Below are 19,575 nucleotides of genomic sequence, written 5' to 3'. Positions count from 1 at the left end.
TGGCTGGCTGGGAGGTGGTGAGGAAGGAAGCAGATCTCCATTTGAGGACCTCCAGTCTGTGCAGACATTGTCTTCCTTCCAGCTGTGAACACGGACCAGCTTAGAGAAACCTGTCTCTTTTTTTTTCCTAATTGAAATGCAATTACATATAACACTATGTAAGTTTAAGGTGTACAACTTGCTGATCTGATGCTTTTATATATTGCAATATGATTAACTTTAGCTAACACCTCCATTGCTTCATATAATTATTACTTCTTTCTTTGTGCTAAAGATGATTAAGATCTAGTCTCTTAGCAACCTTGGGGTTTATAATACAGTCTTGTTGATGATAATCTCTGTGCTGTGCATTAGGTCTCCAGGACTTGTTTATCCATTAGTAGAAAGCTTGTGCCCTTAAACACCATATCCCCAGTCCCCCCATCCCTCAGCCCTGGGAATCACCATTCTACTCCCTGTTTCTCTGAGTTTGGCTTTTTTAGATTCCACATACATGTGATATCATGCATTATTTGTCTTTCTCTGTCTGGCTTATCTCATTAGCATAATGCCCTCAAGATCCATCCATGTTGTAAATGGCAGTATTTCCTTCTTTCTCATGGCTGAATGTTATTCCTTTGTGTGTGCATACCCCATTTTCTTTATTCATCCATCAATGGACACTTAGGTTGCTTCCACGTCTTGGCGATTGTAAATAATGCTCCAGTCAACACGAGAGTGCAGATATCTCTTCAGTGTCCTTTGGACGTATACCGAGAAGAGGAATTGCTGAATCATATGGTCGTTCTATCTTTAGTTTTCTGAGGAACCTCCATACTGTTTTCCATAGCGGCTGCACCAATTTACATTCCCACCAGCAGTGCCCAAGGCTTCCCTTTTCTTCACATCCTCACCCAAACTTGTTATTGCTTGTCTTCTTAAGGATGGGCACCCTAACAGGTGTGAAGTGATATCGCATTGTGGTTTTGATTTGCATGTCCCTGATGATAAGTGATCACCTAATTGAGCACTTTTTCTTGTGTCTGTTGGCCGTCTTCGGAAAAATGTCTATTCAGTTAGCAGAGGCCTATCTTATTCTATTTTACATCCCTCCAGAAATGGCTGTGTCTACCACATTAGAGCTTCAAAAAAAGGACAGGCTTAGGGTGTCACCATTGGGTTCCCTGACCACTGGACATTATGTTTAAGAAAACATTTTCCAATTTGACGGGTTAAGAATAGATATTTTACTTTGCATTTCTTTGATTAATAGTAGGATTGGTTTTCTTAATCTACTTATTCTTATTCTTTTGTGGATCCCCCTTTTATATTTCCCCTTTTTTTATAAATAGACTTTTTTCTTAATTAACTATGAATTATGAGTATTAATTCTTTGCCATTTTATTGCAAGTTTGTTTGCAATTTGTCGTTTAGCTTCTAATTACATTCAGATTTTTTTGTTCTATACTTTATTTTAAAGTCAAATTGATTATATTTTCATTTATTCTTGGAAAGTTCTTTTTCGTTTCTTATATTAGTTAAATTTTACTTACATAGTACTTTGATTATTTCATGATTTTACTTTTTTGAGGGCTCTGAATAATCTTTTCTTATAATTTTGAAAAAGGTAAGTACAGAAAAGTGCAGAGACTAATTCAACAATTCTTACATAATCTGCTACCGAAATTTAACTGATGTTATCATATTGTCACATTTTCTTCAGACTTTTCAAGAGTAAGAAATAAAATATCACAGAAATCCCCTTTGTACTCTCTCTTGGCCCCAATCTTTCTTTTTCCTCCTTAAAATCCCATCATGAATGTTGTGGATGCCCTTCGGGTTTATGTTTTATGCTTTTATTATATTTTACATCCTGAAAACAATATATAGTATTATTTTGTGCATTTTAAAAAATGAAGAAATCCTAACATATGGTATATAGTCTGCAACTTTTCTTTCTTTTTTTTTAAATTCAAAATTGTGTTTTTGAGATTAGCCCATTTGGATACTTAGATCTAGTTTATTTGGTTGCTGTGTAATAATAGTTCAACAGATGACTACATCCCATTTTAAAATCTGTTCCCCTATTGGAATACCTGGGTCTGTCTGATCCCCTTACCTTCAATCTCGTGCCTTCCAGCCAACCCTAAACACAGAGTAATCTCTCTGAAATGTCGTCCCAGGTGGAGTTTCCTGGGTGTAGTCTCTGAGACAGGGACTACTAGCAGGAAGGAAATTTATTAACTTAGTGAGAATGCCCTTGGGATCAACACTGGTGGACGAGAGGAAGCAGGATGGACAGGGGAAAAACCAGGCTGTGATTCAGTCTCAAGAAGCCCCAGCCAGCCCCACAGAAGCCTCTGAAGCTAGGAGAACCCTGGGGGCGAGCTTCATACCTCTACATCTAACAGTCGTCAGATGTGAGAAGACCTGAGAAGGGAGTAAGCAGCTGGACAAAGCAGCTTCATCCGCCAAGCCTCTTTCAGAAGAGGCCTGAGCACTGGGAACATGTCCAGCAGCTGGGGGACTCAGTCCTTCCATCCTGAAGGGGGATCTGGGCTGCCTGTCTCATGGTCCTCTGCTTGTCTTGTTATTGTTATATGTTAGTTGTTTTTTCTTTAATTTTACTGCCCAGAAAGTCAAGCACTTTCTACAGTTTCCAAGGGGAACTGTGCCAGCGATGACCCTCTCCTCTGGCCCCTACTGATTGACCCAGGAGTGTTTGTAAGTCGGCTAGCAGTGCTTTTTCACACGTTCCACACAATCCAGCCCTATCTCTGCTGTAGATTGCAAAAAAAAAAAAAAAAAAAAAAGAGGAAATCATTGGCATGTAAATTAATTGACTCATTCACTTGTTCATTCATAAATATTTATTGAACGCTTACCGTGTGCCCAGGCAGGGTTCCAAGGGTTGGAGACACAGTACACAGAACTTAAATTCTACAGGGAAAGGCAGACAGCAAACTAACACACAAATATGTAGTACACTGCTAGATAAGAATGCATTAAGTGGGGAGAAATCAAATCAGGTTGAAGAGATAGAGCATGGGGGTCATAAGGGAATGATATTTGAATTGGGGACCTTGGAAGGCTTTTGTGATAAAGTGACATTGGAGCAGAGGCCAGAAGGAAATGAAGGCATAATGAATATGAGTATCCGGGATAAGAGTGTTGTAGGCCGAGGGCACAGCGTGGGCAAAGGTCCTGAACGCTTGGCTTGTTCCAGGAACATCAGAACAGTCAGTGTGGCTGGGGTGGAGGGAGACGGGGAGGCAGAGCAGGGGATTAGATCAGAGAGGTAGCCAGGGTCAAATCAGGTGAGGCCCCGTAGACTCTCATAAGGAGTGTTGTCTTTTACCCTGAGCAGGATGCGAGCCATTGCTGAGTTTGAGGAGGCAAGGGAGATGCTCTGACTTGGGTTTTAGAAGGAGTAGCTGTGTGTAGAGGGGAAAGAAGGGGCACAAGGCTGGAAGCAGGGATGGCAGTCCAGGCAGACAGGGGATCCATCTGGGACAACGAATGCATCACCTATAGAGCCCTAGGGCTGGACAGCTGCCGCCAGGGAGGAGTCTCAGTGGTGGGAGGTCCTCGGACTGAGCCCTGTGGCTCTCCAGCATATAAAGGCGTGATTACCTGCATGGAATGCTGCTAAGAGCTCACCTTTCCTAAAGTGCTACTGCTCATGTGGTATTCCGCAGATTAAAGCATTTTTTGGGGGGGGAGTCATCTCCATTAAAATTTGGGGGAGTAGGAAAATTAAGCACATGAACCCAAATCTTGGTCTTGATTGGGATTGTTAAATAAGATAGAAACGAATTATTTATTTTGAAGAAGGAGCTCAATGTATTGGGCTTTTCTTCTTGTCAGACCCTTCCAAAGATTCTTCCACAGGTCAGTTTCAAGGCTGCTCCCTCCCGCAGCAATGCCGGAGACCTCATGTTTACCAACTCCGCCGTTCCTTCATCCTTCTGGCTACTTGCTCTTGGTGTGGCTGTTTCCTTCTGCTCCGAACTACCTCTTCTCAATAACTTTGTTGTCCTGGTCTTCACATCTCTCATGGCTGGAGGCAGTTTCCTGCACTCTGTGGACTCTCATTTTCTGTGAAATATAAAAAAAAAATCTATTCCTAAACATAATTTTTTACTTTATTAAAAATACTGTCTAGTCCCGTTTTTGGCAGAGGACACACTGGGCTGTATTTATTGGCAATATTATTATCTACTTAAGCAAAGAGGAAAGAAATCGGAGCTATTTAATGAGGTCCAAAGCCAAGGCAGTCCCTGGAGTTCCCTTTGGTCTCTGCCTTTTCAAATTGCCATCGAAACTATCATTGTGTGTCAAGAGAAACAGAACACAGGGCTCCCTTTGAAAAAGGGAATCGCTGTCTTTCTCTTGAGGATTTTGACGGGCCTCCCTCACGCAGGAGTCAGGGGCTGATGTAAGTTCAGCCCCTGCAGTATTTGGAAGAGTTTGTGTCTTGTTTGGAAGCCATAACTCGCCTAACTCATCATACGTCTGGGGCCGAGAGTCACGTTTCTCCAAATCACCACTCCTACAAGATTTCTTCTTTGTAAAGAAGTGTTCCCATAAGGTTCAATTTATTCTGTCTGGTCAAACTCCGCAGTTCCCCAGCAGGTTAAGAAAGGGGGAGAACAGAGCATCAGGACATGGGGAAATTATAACATTAGAATTTGGGAAAGTGCCTGAAAGCCTCTGTATACACACAAGTCACTTCATATTTTTGTAACGCTCTCATAGCCTCACATTAGTTCACTTGAGCTGCCAAAAACCCCAAGCAGATTAGGAAGTAGTGGTGTCGATTTAAGACCAAAACTTTCTGCATTCACTTTTGCCTTCTCGGAGAGTGAGGGGCAGGTTTCATGACAAGTGATGATTTCTTGTTAAAGAGACACCTTGATGAGATGAGGTTGAGAGAGAAAAAGCCCCCTGAGCACAGCCTGGGTGGCAGGGATGAGTTGAAGGAAGCACCGAATGACTCTACCTGATCCTATGGGAGAGATTTGGGTTTCCTAAGGTAGCCCCGGAAAGAGAGAGAAAAGCAGGGAGACTTATGAATGCCTGTAGGAGTCCTTTGTCTTGTTTGCTGCTTGAAAGTCCTTGGCACATAGCAGATAGATGCTCAATGAAATGTTTGCTGACTTAATAGAGAGAAGGGAGAATGTGAGGAACTACTGAGGAGAGCCCTGATTGATTTCTCATTATTTAGGGTCTGGGAGCTCAAGCCATTCAATCTGAACATCAGAGGAATAAAAAATGCAGAAAAATTGGGAAAGATTGGAACTTGAAACCTTTGGCTTATATCCATTTTACAGATATGAAAGCCGAGCTCAGAGAAGTTAAGTGATCTGCCTAACGTTATTATGAAATTTGAATAAGAGCGTTCGGGCTTGACCCAGATCATTCTGCTCTGAATTTTGTCTTGATTATTTGTTACATGGGTGGTCACTTTTTGTCTGTCCCTTCCTAGGCTCTAACCACTTCCTTTGGGGCCACAGTCTCACTTCATTGAGGTCTAAAAGGAATGGAATCATGTGGTCGTTTCCAAAGTAACTGTTTCCTGGACTATTGTGAAGACCCTTGCTCTCCAAGGAGGAGCTGAACTTATCACCAAAGTGTGGAGTCTTGAAGGAAAAAGCCGTGGATTGGGAAGCAGGAGACCTGGCTTCTTGCCTCAGCTCTGCCCCATCTCACGGTTTGACCCTGGGCAAGTTACTTCCCCTGTAGATCTGTGATATTGCGATCTACACTAAGAAAGATGTATTTGGTCTTCATCCATGGTCTCCTGACTCACAGCTCCTGAGTGATGAGGGTGATGGGGGATCTTTTGTCATAATATTTGGGCTCTTGTCCTTAGTTCTTGAAATCACTTCAAAGCCATGCGTTGAAATGGGTGTCTTGTTATTCATAACAAGCCCCTTTCCATTGCAACTGGGTTTGTGTTAATGAAGTGACTTTTGGAAAGCACCTCAGGGTGGAGGCTGGTTGCCAGGGAAACCAACCTTGAATAGAGGGTTGGAACTTTCAGCCCCACTCCTTGATTTCCGGGGAGGGGAGAGTGCTGGTGGTTAAATCGATCACCAATGGTCAGTGAATTAATCAATCATGCCTATGTCTTGAAGCCTCTATAGAAACCCAAAAGGACAGGGTTTCGAGAGCTTCCACGTCCGGTGAACCAGAACAGTTCCATGTGCTGCTGAGCGGAGCCCCAAACTCCACGAGGACAGAAGCTCCCGCCTTCGGGACTTCATCCTATGTATCTCTTCATCTGGCTGTTGGTTTGTGTCCTTTAAGATCCTTTGTAATAAACCAGTAATCTAGTGAGTAAATTGGTTTCCTGAGTTCTGTAAGCTGCTCTAGCAAGTTGAACCCAAAGAGGGGATCATGGGAACCTCTGATCTGTAGCCAGTATTTCAGAAACACACCTAACAGCTTGGATTTGTGATTGGCATCTGAAGTGGAAGGCACCTGTGGGACTGAGCCCTCAGCCTGTGGAATCTAATACTATATTCTGGTAATAGAGATGCCCAGAGTGTCCGGATTGAGTTGAATGGTAGGACATCCAGCTGGCGTTGGAGAATTGCTTGATGGGGTGGAGAAAACCCCCCAGCACATTGGAAACTGGCTGCAGCACTCAAGATCTTAGTGTCCCCCTGGAGAAAGTGAAGTGTCAGACGAGTTAATATCTAATACTCTGTGATAAATCTCTCTTCATTTCTTCTAAGATGGGTAACTCTTAGGGTGAGCAGCCATCCCAGTTTGCCTGGGATTGAGAGGCGTTACCAGTATGAAGAGCTTGCATTTTAAAACTGGGACAGTTCTGGGCAACTGGAATGAGTTGTCCACTCTGGTGAACCCAGTTCTCTCAAGGTCACATGGAGGAGTGTGGGAGCCAGTTTCCGAGATCCCCGGTGATCCTCTCCTGCTATTAACACCGTTGTAGTCTCCCCTCCCACATTGTACCTGTGTTAGTTGGTGTGACCAGCAGCACACAGCAGAAGTGATGGTATGTCACGTCCAAGTTTAGATATAAAAAACATGTCTTCCATCTTGGTCTCTCTTCTCTTAGTGTCTGTCTGTCTGTCTGTCTGTCTCTCTCTCTCTCTCTCTCTCTCTCTCTCTCTCAGAGAAGCTCATTCTGGGAGAAGGAGCTGCCATTTTGAGAGCAGCCCTATGCAGAGGCCCATGTGGTGAGGAACTGAAGTCTCTGGCTGACAGCCAGAAAGGAACTGAGGCTTGCCAACAATCACATGGATGAGTTTGGAAGCAGATCCTTCAGCCTCTGGAGAGTCCTGAGATGACTTTAACTCCAGTTGACAGCTTGACTGCAACCTCCCCAGAAACTGTTAAGCCAGAACCTCTAGCTAAGCCACTCCCAGGCTCCTAACCCACAGAAAACTGTAAGATAGTAAGTGTTTGTTATTTCACGCTGCTAAGTTTTGGGGTAGTTCATTAGACAGCAAGAGATAACTCATAGACAGCTAATTCTGACGGAACTCTCAGAAAAAACAGAACCCTATCACCCTTCTATGGAAGGGGTGGGGACTTATCCCCCTGGCCACAGTGATTGGTTCAGCACTGGGCCATGTGATCTAGGGCTGGTCCAATCAGAACAAACCTAGAGATATTGGTACGAAATTCTCATTTACGCTGAGCGTTTGTTTATCTTAAGTTTTTGAGCCATAAAAGCAGACTGGAACTGCCAGGGGTGGGGTGAGATGCAGAGAGAGAGGAAAGAGGGGACAGTAGAGGACAACATGAGGAGACTAAGAAAGCAAAACTGAGTGTAGATCCTGGTCTTGTTGGGTGAGTATGAGACCAAACTCCACCTGAAGCTGACCCTCGGTTGGTTTAGCTACATGAACTGAGAAACTCTCCCTACCATTTTCTCCTTTTTTCAACAAGTTAATTTTGATTTTCTGCCTCTTATATTCTAAAGATTCTGCTGTCCAAAACCATAAATGAATTTTAAAACTGAACTTATTTTTTACTTCAGTTCCATTTGCTTCTCTTCATCTCTGTCTAGTCATTGTTTGTAATCTCTTCTTCATTCATCATATTTTAGCACTCACTTTTATTTTTGTATATACTAATTTTATATTTTGTATAACTTCATTATATATGATCTTTGTGGTTCTGATTCTGCTATTTGTTATTTCTACTGTCTCTTACTCATGATGGCATATTTTCCAGTGTCTTTTATGATTTACGAGTGGGAAAAATCTTGGAGCCTTATCTGTGGAAACATTTTGAAGCCTGGTTCTAACGTAAATTAATCCAGAGAGAATCTGAATTTTCTTTTGCCAGATGCATAGGAACACTACCAACCTAGAACTACTTGAAGCTTTGGGTTTAGGGTTTAGGAAACCTTTAAGCTATGTAGGGGGTATAATTCTGACCTCAGAGCTGCCTGTTGAAGAGAAACTTGTGGTTAGGAGTTTTCAGTGGAACTGTGTTCTTCTTAACCTTTCTGTCAGCTTCAGGCTGGGATATCCAATTGTCTCACTTACCAGTCATGAAGAGATGGCTCAGAATATGCCTGAATCACTTATCATCAGTCCCCAGAAATAAGATAGGAGTTGGATCAGCATCTTCAGATTCTCCATCCTCCACTGGGGTGAGTACTGTACAGGGTCTGTTCTGAGACTGGAGATATGTGACTTGTTTATCATTTCCATATGACAGGAACCCCTTTGCCTGTTGCTTACTGCTTGTGGACCGCTTAGAGGAGCTGGAAAGCCTTACTACTCCCTTTGTGTTTGCTCAGTCTTCTTTGGATACATCCCCACCCTTTGGGCTGACACGGGAGCCCTCTAGAATGGGGGATGAGGCTCCGTCACACCTATACAGGTGGTGGTGATGAGGAAGGGGAAGTCTCCCTCCCAAAGACAGAAAGATTCAAAACCAGCTCAGCCCCCCCCCCCCCCCCCCCCGCATATCAAGACTGTGGTGGAATTCCCCCTTCCTCCTTGTAAGAAGTTACATCAAGGGCGTGAGGCTGAAGTGAGAGGAGGGGAGGTCAGATGATTGATACTACTTTTGAGACATCTTTTTCCGTTTGAATTGTTATACACATATTAATTCTGACTTAAATGATAGCTATAAATAAAATGAAGCAAACAGGTTTCCACATTATCGTTTAGAAAACTCAATGTTTTCCAAGGGAGTAAGATATCAATAAAGTCAACTGGCCATGGGTTGGCCAATGAGTTACCTCAAGGGGACTATTGGCAGGAAATACAGATGCACACCAGCCCTGGCTTATCGTTCATTTGTCTCCCTAGTTGTCTCTTGGTCTCAGGGACTGTTTGTGAGTAATATGTGTTACTTTCATGCCTGGTTAGTGACTCAGCCAGATCTCAGGGACGTGTCCTACCAAGAGAAAGGAACCAACGTGTTCCTCAAAAAGTACATTCACCGGAGCAGTGGATTAGAAGCAAAAGGGGTGTAAGTGAGCTGTGATTAGGAAGTTGCTCAGACACGCGGCCCAGAAATTGTAAGGTATAAAAAGCAGGGATGCTCATCTGTGCAGCTGCGTGATTTGCCTCTGGCTGGGTTCTTGCTGGGAGACGAGTAGGGGTGGCGGATGCTTGGACGGGTACTGATTTGGAGCAGAAGTTCCTGACAAGCGAGCTGCTTGTGTGACTGAGGATGGGGCCCCAGGTGGCCAAGGAAAAGAAGTGACACCAGTGGAAGCTTTGTGGGCCTCAAGGTCTCCATGTAAGAGCTGGCGTAGAAAGAGCGACAGAGCCGAAGAGGAGGGAGACAGTGGTTTGGATTCAATCTGAGAGAAAAGTCAGCGGGGAAGGGAAGGAAGTGAAGGGCAGGGTGCTGATGGTGGGCGCTGGGGAAGGGGGGCTCTTCTCTGAGGTAGGAGGGAGGGAGGGGGAGACCGGCATCAAGAGCGAGAAATTCTGAGGTGGGAGGGAGCTCACAGTGGTTGGGCGTGGAGGGCGAGGCCTGAGGAGAGGGGAGAAGGTGGGAATGCTGCCGAATGGAGCCCCATGGAGAAGGTACTTGGATGACAGGCTGGCCAAGCAGCACTGTGGGCTCACCCAGCCAGCACTGGCCAGTGTTCACATCGGCAGAGCATCCAGACAACACTGCGGGTTTCAGTGGCTTGTCCCACAGCTGTAGGTGCCCTGAGAGAGGCGCTGAAAGCAAACATGGTTAGAAGATGAGAGAGTCTGGCCAAGATGGTAACAGAGTCCCTTTGCAGGAGCTTTTGGTGTGTCTTGTGACCGGGCCACTTTCCTTCCATGCACCACCATGTCCGGCCTCCCTCTGGGGACTGTTCTTGTACTGACAGAGATGAGCACGGAGGCGCCTCCCAAGACTCTTAAGACCAAGTGACCAAGGAAGAGGAATGGCCCAGCTGGGCAGTTCTTGTTCTCCAGACCTTTTGGCCGGTGGTCAAACTGTCACAAATAAAAATATCGCGGACTCCATCTGGCTTCTTTTAATGGATATTTTTTTTTTTAAAGGAGAGGAGCAGATGCTTCTCACAGCAAGAAAGAATGCTTAAGGTGATTTGCAAGTGGAAAGAGATTTGCATTTGGCACTTAAAGGGCACTCTTATGGAAACAGCCGCACACATATGTTACACCAATCTTTGTTTGAAGCTGATGTGGAGTCTGAGAAGGGCTTCCTGCGTCATCAGACTTCCCAGGTGTCCTCTGAGTGTCCCCAGGTCCTTCGGCTTTGCAGGGTTACTCTTTCACGTGATAGCTGTCGTAGTTTGGGTTCCACCAGATATCAATCCTGAGACAAGGCTGTTGATGCAAGTATTTTATTTGGGAGGTGAAGAGAGGAGTGTGGGGAGGTGAGACAGTGAAGGGAAGGAAGCCAACTAAAGGTGCTTTCTCAAGCAAGCTGTCACCAAGAATGACCAGGACTGAACCCAGCAGGGGACTCTCTGGAACCCTACATAGAAACACACCTCAGAGTTTTCCCCTCTCCTAGGCGCAAGGGAGATGGGTATTTACCCACTGGCTCTCCTCTCTTCACTCATTGGTTGAGGGTTGTCTGAGATGCAGGAGGTTGGGCATTAATTCCCCTTGCTCTTCCATACTGCTGCCATGTTGGTCTTGAAAGCTGCAGTGACGAGAGAAAGCCCTTGGGCAAAAAATGCAGGGCTGGCCTTTGGAAGTCAGCAGGTGGTGTCCGCGGAAGTGGTTAGGGCCAAGCCTCGCCAACCTCTGCTGGGATGCAGAGAAGACGGCTGGAAGGTGGCTTTTAGAAGGTGGCTCTACCCCACACAGTGTGGGGAGTCCAGGAGCCTCTCCAAAGTCTGGAGTGTCCTGGGTGGGAGGGATTTGTGTCCTGTCCACCTCTTCTCACACCTGACCCGCTCTCAGCACTCTGTTTGCCAGTTTTCCTGCAACGGGTGTCGTAAATGCTGTTGTCTTCGATTAGCTTTATCAGACTTACGGTCCAGCTCCTTCCCCTGCATTCCTCCAGCCACGGACAACACCTGTGTCTCTAGGAGACGTTTACGGAAGATGTGAGGGTAGCAGATGGGGACTAGAGGCCTGTGTAGAAGAGGCGATACCTGCCCCACCCCCACCCCCACCCTGGGCCTCCTCAGGACCGTCTACTTTTCTACACTCTGGATCCCTACCTTGCAGCTGGGGTGCATTTTCTGTGGGGACATTTATCTCTCCTCTTCTCCAAGACTTAGGGCCCCCACAGCCCTTTAATTTGAGGGAAACCCCCAAATTCCTGTTAGTATTTTATGCAGCTCATTTTCTCTCTGCCTCACCTTTCCGAGCTGAAGAAGACTCATCAAAGTGTTTTTATAAACAAAAAAGGATCGCCTCCTTACAAAACACACAAAAATGCCTGAAATCTCAGCCAGCTTTTATTTTATTTTTTTAATTTTTTTTGAAGAACAGTCAGTTTACAATGTTGTGTCAATTTCTGGTGTACAGCATAATGTTTCAGTCATCCATATACACACATATATTCCTTTTCATCTTCTTTTCTATTGCAGGTCACTGCAAGATACTGACTATAGTTCCCTGGGCCATACAATACAAACGTGTTGTTTATCCGGTCTTGTGAGGGTTCTCCTTGTGTTTCTGATGTGAGGGATACTCCGCCACAGTTCAGTGTATTCTGTGCTAATTGTTCTGCATGTAGATGTGGTTTTTGGTCTATTTGTGGGAGTGTGTGAGCCATGTGTCCTTCTACTCCACATCTTGGCAATCTTCTCAGCCAGCGTTTAAAGCAGATTTTTTTCTTCCCGGCTACAAGTGGCGTGCTGATGGGTGACGGGTGCACTTTGTCAGTGATATCATTGTTATCCTTGCTCAGCCACACCACGAGAGACAGCGTCCTCCACTTTCTGCTGTTTTCCGTTCCCATTTATCCCTTTTACTTTGAAGGTCAGGTGGGGCTCATCACTGTTGACCATGGGCGCGACCGAAGAGAGTGCTGACGCGCTGTTTCTGTTTGCACAGTGCATGACTTTTGTGCTTATTCATTTAACACTTTCTGAGCTTCTACTCAACGCCAGGGGCGTGGATAGGTGCTGGGATACAAATGTGAAAAAGATACCATCGCCATCCTTCAGAGCCTACAGGGCCAAGAAAGGAGAGACGCCCGCAATACAGTAATGGCCACTAACGCAGAGGTGGGGAGACGCAGTCCTGAGACGTGGGTCTGCTTCTTGCTAATCTGGAGACCCTGGAGAAGTCATGTGCCTTCTTTGAGAGTGGGGAAAGCCTTTGCCACAGAGGCTAAGGTTTGCACCTGACAGCTGATGGGGAAGGACCTGGAGCCCAGGTGCACCAGTGACCATCACCGTCCCTTTCCCTGGACCGTGTGGCCTCTCACGGCTTAGATGGTCAAGAGAACTCCCAAAGGAGAAAAAGATCATTGCAAATCTGAACTCTCCTTTATGTCTGGAAGACTTATGGATGATAAAAGTTAAAAGCACCCATTTTTCTTTTTAAGCATTATTTTTCATGACTATCACTTTGATGAATAAACCAGAGGTTTGTAGAGAAACACTTTTCCCACTAACTGGGGAATTCATTAGACCAAAGACAACCATGACGGTTTTGGGCCAGCACATGGAGGGGATATGGAAGAGAACAGAGAAACCCATTTGAAGGATGATTCTTGTCCCACAGCAGATTGCCTAATCTATTTTTGCTAATTCTTCAAGTTTATGGATAATTCATCGAACAGTCTGAACTTGCGGCAGAGTCAGTTTTTGTAAAGCCTCTACTCTTTTGCCTTCAGTTGCTCTGTGACAGAGTCCCTGAGGCAGATCTGAAGCCTCGGTATAGAACTTCATGATCATATTGAATTTAATGCCCACTTCCTTCCTTGCCCAGCCGGGCTTCAGCCTGAGGGACCTGCAGTGGATGGGACTGATCTTCCCTTTTACACCCCCTCCTCTCCTTCTTCTGGGTCACTTTGTCCTCCAGTGCGTTGGGGATTGGTGCTACCATGGTCCTCTCTCGATGGTTGCTGCTTCTCCATCATGGCTGCCTGGCTAGCAGGTGCTCAGATGGTGGCTCCTCTGTGGGGCCCGTGCGTGAGTCTTATGAAAGGCCCTTTTGGAAGGAGCCTCCGACCTCTGCAGTTCCCTGATATGGGAGATTCATTCTGGCCTGGCCCGACGTCTTCTTACTCCCCCGACCTCCCACCTTGATGGTCTATTCCAGAGCTTCCTGCTGGTGAGGTTCTTTACCTGCTGGCCATCCCTTGTGAATGACATACCAGCAAGAAGGCAGTCTTGACTGCTTTTGTTGTGTCTGCCCCTCTATGGGAAATTCATGTATCCTTTTTTTTTTTTTACCTTTTAAAAATTGAGTTATAGTCATTTTATAATGTTGTGTCAAATTCCAGTGTAGAGCACAATTTTTCAGTTATACACGAACATACATACATTCATTGTCACTTTTTTTTTTTGCTGTGAGCCACCACAAGATCCTGTATGTATTTCCCTGTGCTACACAGTACAATCTTGTTTATCTATTCTACATTTTGAAATCCCAGTCTGTCCCTTCCCACCCCCCATCCCCCTGGCAACCACAAGTTTGTATTCTATGTCTATGAATCTGTTTCTGTTTTGTATTTATGTTTTTTTTTTTCAGATTCCACATATGAGCGATCTCATATGGTGTTTTTCTTTCTCTTTCTGGCTTACTTCACTTAGAATGACATTCTCCAGGAACATCCATGTTGCTGCAAATGGCGTTATGTTGTCGGGTTTTATGGCTGTATAGTATTCCATTGTATAAATATACCACATCTTCTTTATCCAGTCATTTGTTGATGGACATTTAGGCTGTTTCCATGTCTTGGCTATTGTAAATAGTGCAGCTATGAACATTGGGGTGCAGGTGTCTTTTTAAAGTAGGGTTCCTTCTGGATATATGCCCAGGAGCGGGATTCCTGGGTCATATGGTAAGTCTAGGGAAATCCATGTATCATTGACCCTCCAGATTGTGGGAGTTCAAACTGCCCCTTGCCCCCCAAGTTCCACCTGCCATTTCTCTCCATGTCTTTCCTTCCTTTTCCAATAGGCATGGAAGCGTGTCACCACTACTCTGAGTAAGCAACCATTCAGCCCGGGGTAGGATGTTAATTTCCCATTCTTTCAAGCCCCCCAGTCACTATAAGTGACTCTTGCACCCTGGTCCCCTGGTGACTGTCTGCTTAACAGAGTGTGAGGGAGGTGGGGTGATGGTTGGAACTCATCTTCCTCTTAACCATCTCTGCAGGGAGGAATGCCAATTATTTGAAATGAAAAAAAGGTTTTCCTTAGCATAATTTCTCAGTTGCAAGAACACTCTACTACAATTAAAGTAATTAAAAATTCTTACTATAGCAAACCAGTGTACGAATTAATTCAGGGTAACTCACAGACGAAGCAAATGAAGCTTCAGCCTCAGGTGCTCGTCCTCACACAGACCCCATCCCAAGGTCCTGGGAGGAGTCCTGGACATGAGCTCACGTGGTCTTATGTGTTTACGCAATTTGAACACATGAGATATTTTTAACCACATTTGGTTAAGACTGCTGTCTCGTCGCACTCTGACTTCCTCCCTAGTCATTTCCTGCGTGTCGTTTGGCACTGGGGTGGCTGCAGGTCTGTTTGGGATCTGGAATCGATGTAGAGATAACACCTAGTTTGGGTTTGGTGGGTTGCATTTTTATGATTCACCCTTCCAAGTAGAGTTAAATTTTGCCTCCCATCCTCTGTACAGGAATAGCTTTTAGGAACACTCATTCTCTGATTCATCAGCCCCATATTGTCACCAGTGGTAGGGCCAGGGGTTGTAGCCCGTGTGAAGATGCCCTGCGGCCCTCGGCACAGGAAGTCCGTGGGTACTGGCAGAGAAACAAAGTTTGAAATACGCTCAGCCTCCACCTAGGTTGCTTTCTACATGCAATTGCAGCATAAAATTCATTCCAAAGGATCTGCCCAAATCAGGAAAACAAATTCTGGTTTAAACTTACGATAAAAGCAGCAATGACCCACGAAGATGAATTCCTCTTATGCACAGAAGAAACTTGACCAAGAGGTTGTCTCAAATTTTAAAATTCTAAACCCTATGTGATATTACTAATGACAAGTTACGAAGCTGAAGGAAACTTTCATAACGTATTAATAGTAATAAACGACTTTGATCAGGCCATGCCAGAGGAAAGACCGAATTTGTTTTCTATTTTTGTTTTTAATGGAGGTACTGGGGATTGAACCCAAGACCTCACGCATGCTAAACATACGTTCTACCGCTGAGCCATACCCCCAAACCCCGTTAGCCTTCTAGTCTTGCTATGGAAAATGATATTGAAAACTGTCATCATATGAAGAAGGTACCAAAGAATATGGAGCCAAAGATACACGAAATGTAGTATTAAAGAGAGGTGCCAGGCAGTGAGTGAGTGAAAATTGCGAAAATATTTTTTCTATTTTGTGAATTTGTTGTGTTTAGGCCCTTTAAACAATGGTGATGTGTTTTTATTTTTTGCCCCTCATTAAAAAAAGTCACTTTCACACTTAGTTTTATTTTGGTGGTTTCATATTCTTTCTCTTCAAGGTGGCTCCTTGATTTGTTTAAGTTGCAGGTGTCACAAGCCTGGATGGGCCTTGGTCATCTACTACGTGTTTGGTGTTGCAAGACATCACCGGGGCCAGTCTTGCTCCTTGCACAGAAGGGTTTTCCAGTCTTGTTGAAACAGTAGTTTTCCATCTCTGAAGCGTGTTCTAGTGAAACGGAGTCTCCCCCTCACTGCAGGTAGGTGTGTCATTGGTTGGAACTTTTTTGGGTTTGACTCTTTTAACAATATGCATCAACAGCCAAAAATACTGCATAGTCTTTGACCTACACTCCTGGGAATTATCCTAAGCAAATAATTTATAAGAAGATCTTTGTTCTTATAAATTATTATTTACAGGGAATTATTTAGAAAATGATGATGCTTCCATCTTCAGTCGGTCCATCAACTTAGAAAAAAATGCTTATGCAGCCGCCCCTCAGTGTATCCTAAGGGGACTGGTTCCAGGACGTCTGTGATACCAAAAGCCACAGAAGCGCAAATCCCTTATATAAAATGGCATAGTGTTTGCATAAACTAGGCACATCCTCCCGCATGCTTTAAATCGACTCTGTGTTACTTATAATACCCAGTACAATATAAGTACTATGTAAATGACTGTAACTACAACATAAATGCTATGTAAACAGTTTCCAGCACAGGGCGAAATCAAGGTTTGCTTTTTGGAATTTTCCGAAAATTTTTTCTTTTCAAATATTTTCGATCCTTGGTTGGTTGAATCTGCAGATGGTGAATCCGCGGATACAGAGGACCGATTGTGTACCACGCTGAGTAAACACACATTATAAAATGACTTGCACGATGTGACAGCAGCAGGCAAAAATGCCTGCGTCTGGACACTGATTGGAAGGGAAGCCGCAGGATAGTGGCTGTTACGTAGAAGTGACAGGACTGCGGGGGATTTTGTTTTCTCTTTGCTTTTTCTTCAGTGCGGCCATGCTGTCATTACATTGGTTTTTAAAGGGAAGAGAATCCAAGTGCCTTGAGCGTCTGCTGCTAAATTTAAAAATATAGAGAGAGTTAGTAGGGAAAATTATTTTAAAATAGGCCTGGTGGCTCATACTTCAAAAGGGCAAGACTATATCCTCAGGCTACAGCAGTGACCTCGAGAGGTTGACAGGGCAGGTAACACACAAGACTAGATGCCAGAGGCCCTGGGTTGGAGACCTGAATCTGCTGGCCATTCATCACGGAGGGTTGTGTTTCTGTCTCTTTCCTTCTGCCCTTGTCTATAAACTAAAGGAGTTTTGCAAGGAGGTGGCTAAGCTCCGACTGTCTGAGACTCCGTATTCCTACTTTCTGAGACAGAGGCTGGGCCGGATGAGACCTGGGTGTGACCTGATTTGGTGATTCTTGTGATCTGAATCTCTTCCACATGTCTGGTGTCAGCCCAGCGCGGGGAGCAGGAGAGCCCGGGCAATCTGATACCTCCAGGAAGTCCAGCGCTCCATCGCTGCTAAAATTAGAACCAGGCTGCAGCTTAGATCAAGGCCATTCCTTTCCCAGCCCCGCAGTGAGCTAACTCTTCTCCCTCCGCCCTGAGCCACACAAATGCGCTCATAATTATGGCAACTCTCACGTGAGCGCCAGATGACCCTGAGCCCGGAGAAAGAAAACAGAAAGGGAGTTCTAGTCTCGCAGAGACCCTGTCCCTTTTAGACAGGGAGATGAGGAGTTTAGGCGGAAGGGGGGAAAAATGAAACGGATGAAGGAAAGATGACAAAAACTATACTTATCCCTTTTCGGCTGTGCTGTGTGTACCCAGTGGCTTCCCCTAAGATAGCAGTCCATCCTTTTTTTTTTTTTTAAAACTCAAAAAAGAAAAAAAAAAAAAAGATGATCTTTCCTGATCATGCACTTCAGCAGCTTGCCAATAGCTGTGTGCCAGTCAGGAGCAGGCTTCGAATCCCAGCTTTGTTACAGATTAACCAGGATCTTAAGCCATTTACCTAATTGTTTGTACTGCTTTTTCTTTATCAGCAACACAAAGAAATCTAATTCAAAGGGTCCTGGGCGGAGGAAATGAAGTGCAATATACCGGAGCACCTTGGAGGTCCTCTGGTAGGCTAGCCGAAACTAGGGCCGCTTGGAAATACTTGTAGATGATTTTTCTGGTCTTGCTGGCCTTGGATTCAGCCTCGAGGGCTCTTTACTTCTTCGAGAGCTCTGAGGCTGGTTTCTTTATTCCATACTTCCCCAATTATCTGCTAGGTTTGCATGCAGAGAGCAGGACTGAAGGAACATCTGGCCTGTACATTTATTTTCCGGTTGACCATGAAATGGTGACAAGTAAGAGCTTCCTTACTTATCTTGGCCCCGGCTGTCTGTGCTGTTTCTTCTAAGGTTGGAAGGAACAGGTGTGCCCTGCAGCGCTGTTGTAGAGATCAAATGCAGTATCCATGTGAAGTGCCTAATAGAGTGATGGGCGCAGTGTGGGTGCTTAAGATGACAGTCATTTAACAGGATAAGTTATTAACGTGTTTTTTTTTTTTGTTTTAGAAAACATTTATTCAATTAACTAATTTCATGCTCTTGAGTTTTCAGCTAGATGAAAATATATCTAATTACTTTTGGGAAAACACACGTCGCAGTTTTGTCCTTGACTGCTAAGGGGTTCAGACCCATAATACCACTCAGGGTTGTTGGCTGTTGGCAGTGGTAGTAACAATAATAAGAGTGAAGGGTTGCGGTTTGCCCCAGGTTCTAGTGTCACTTCCTGTGGAGCAGGACGGAATTTGCATCTTCACTGCGTCAGCCACCTAGTGATTCTCACCCGCACACTGGTCCTCACGCCTGCACTTCCAGCTCAACCAGCAGTGCGTCTTCAGTCTTATCAACTGGACTCTGCTGAATGAAACTGAGACAGTCCATCTCACAACTTCCCTGGCTTGGCTGCAGAATGTCCACACCGGGGCTACCAGAATAAAGCTACAGCACATAAACAAGAAAGGGAATACAGAATTACTTTTTTTTTTTTAATGGAGGTACTGGGGACTGAACACAGGACCTCATGCTTGCTAAGCATGCACTCTACCACTGAGCTATACCCTCCCTCCAACCGCACTTACTTTTCCTTCCAGGCATCCTGGTGTTCCCTTCCTCGAGCCTTTTGATGCTCTGTCCCTGACATACCCTTTCCCATGGCACCTACTGATAAGGACGATGGGAGGTCTCTTTTTGCCAACCTTGTGATGTCTGTCTGTGGTGGCCTGAGGTGACTATGGGGGTCTTGACTCTCAAGTCTCACTGGAGTCAGAGGTACTGAGAGACCAGCCCTCTTCTCATCCCGAAATGCCCCCAGAGAGGAGGGGCCAGGCTTCCGGAGTCACTTAAGTGGGAAGGACTGAGTCCGCCTTTCAGAAGGTGCTCTAGTTGCAGTAAATGCAAAAAAGGAAGAAAGAAGAGACAGAGAGAGAGAGACAGCCCCTTCAAGACATACACATCTCTGTGGAGAGCCCTGGAGACGTCTCAGCAGCAGGCTCACGGTGAGATGCCGCT

General features: G+C 45.0%; 2 long non-coding RNA genes across 2 annotated transcripts; one reads left to right on the top strand and one right to left on the bottom strand.

The window, feature by feature from the left end:
- Positions 1-3,780: 3,780 nt before the first annotated feature.
- LOC140689738 (uncharacterized) lies at positions 3,781-7,044 on the bottom strand. The gene is made up of 2 exons (XR_012064818.1): positions 6,961-7,044; positions 3,781-4,077 (listed from the first exon to the last, which is right to left on the bottom strand). It is a non-coding gene; the product is annotated as an uncharacterized lncRNA (long non-coding RNA).
- LOC140689737 (uncharacterized) lies at positions 5,494-6,326 on the top strand. The gene is made up of 2 exons (XR_012064817.1): positions 5,494-5,704; positions 6,120-6,326. It is a non-coding gene; the product is annotated as an uncharacterized lncRNA (long non-coding RNA).
- Positions 7,045-19,575: the final 12,531 nt, after the last annotated feature.

Source organism: Vicugna pacos, chromosome 27 (genome assembly GCF_048564905.1).
Source record: "Vicugna pacos chromosome 27, VicPac4, whole genome shotgun sequence".
NCBI lineage: Eukaryota > Metazoa > Chordata > Mammalia > Artiodactyla > Camelidae > Vicugna > Vicugna pacos.
Note: the sequence above shows the minus strand (reverse complement) of the source record. Positions and strands in the feature narration are given on the sequence as shown.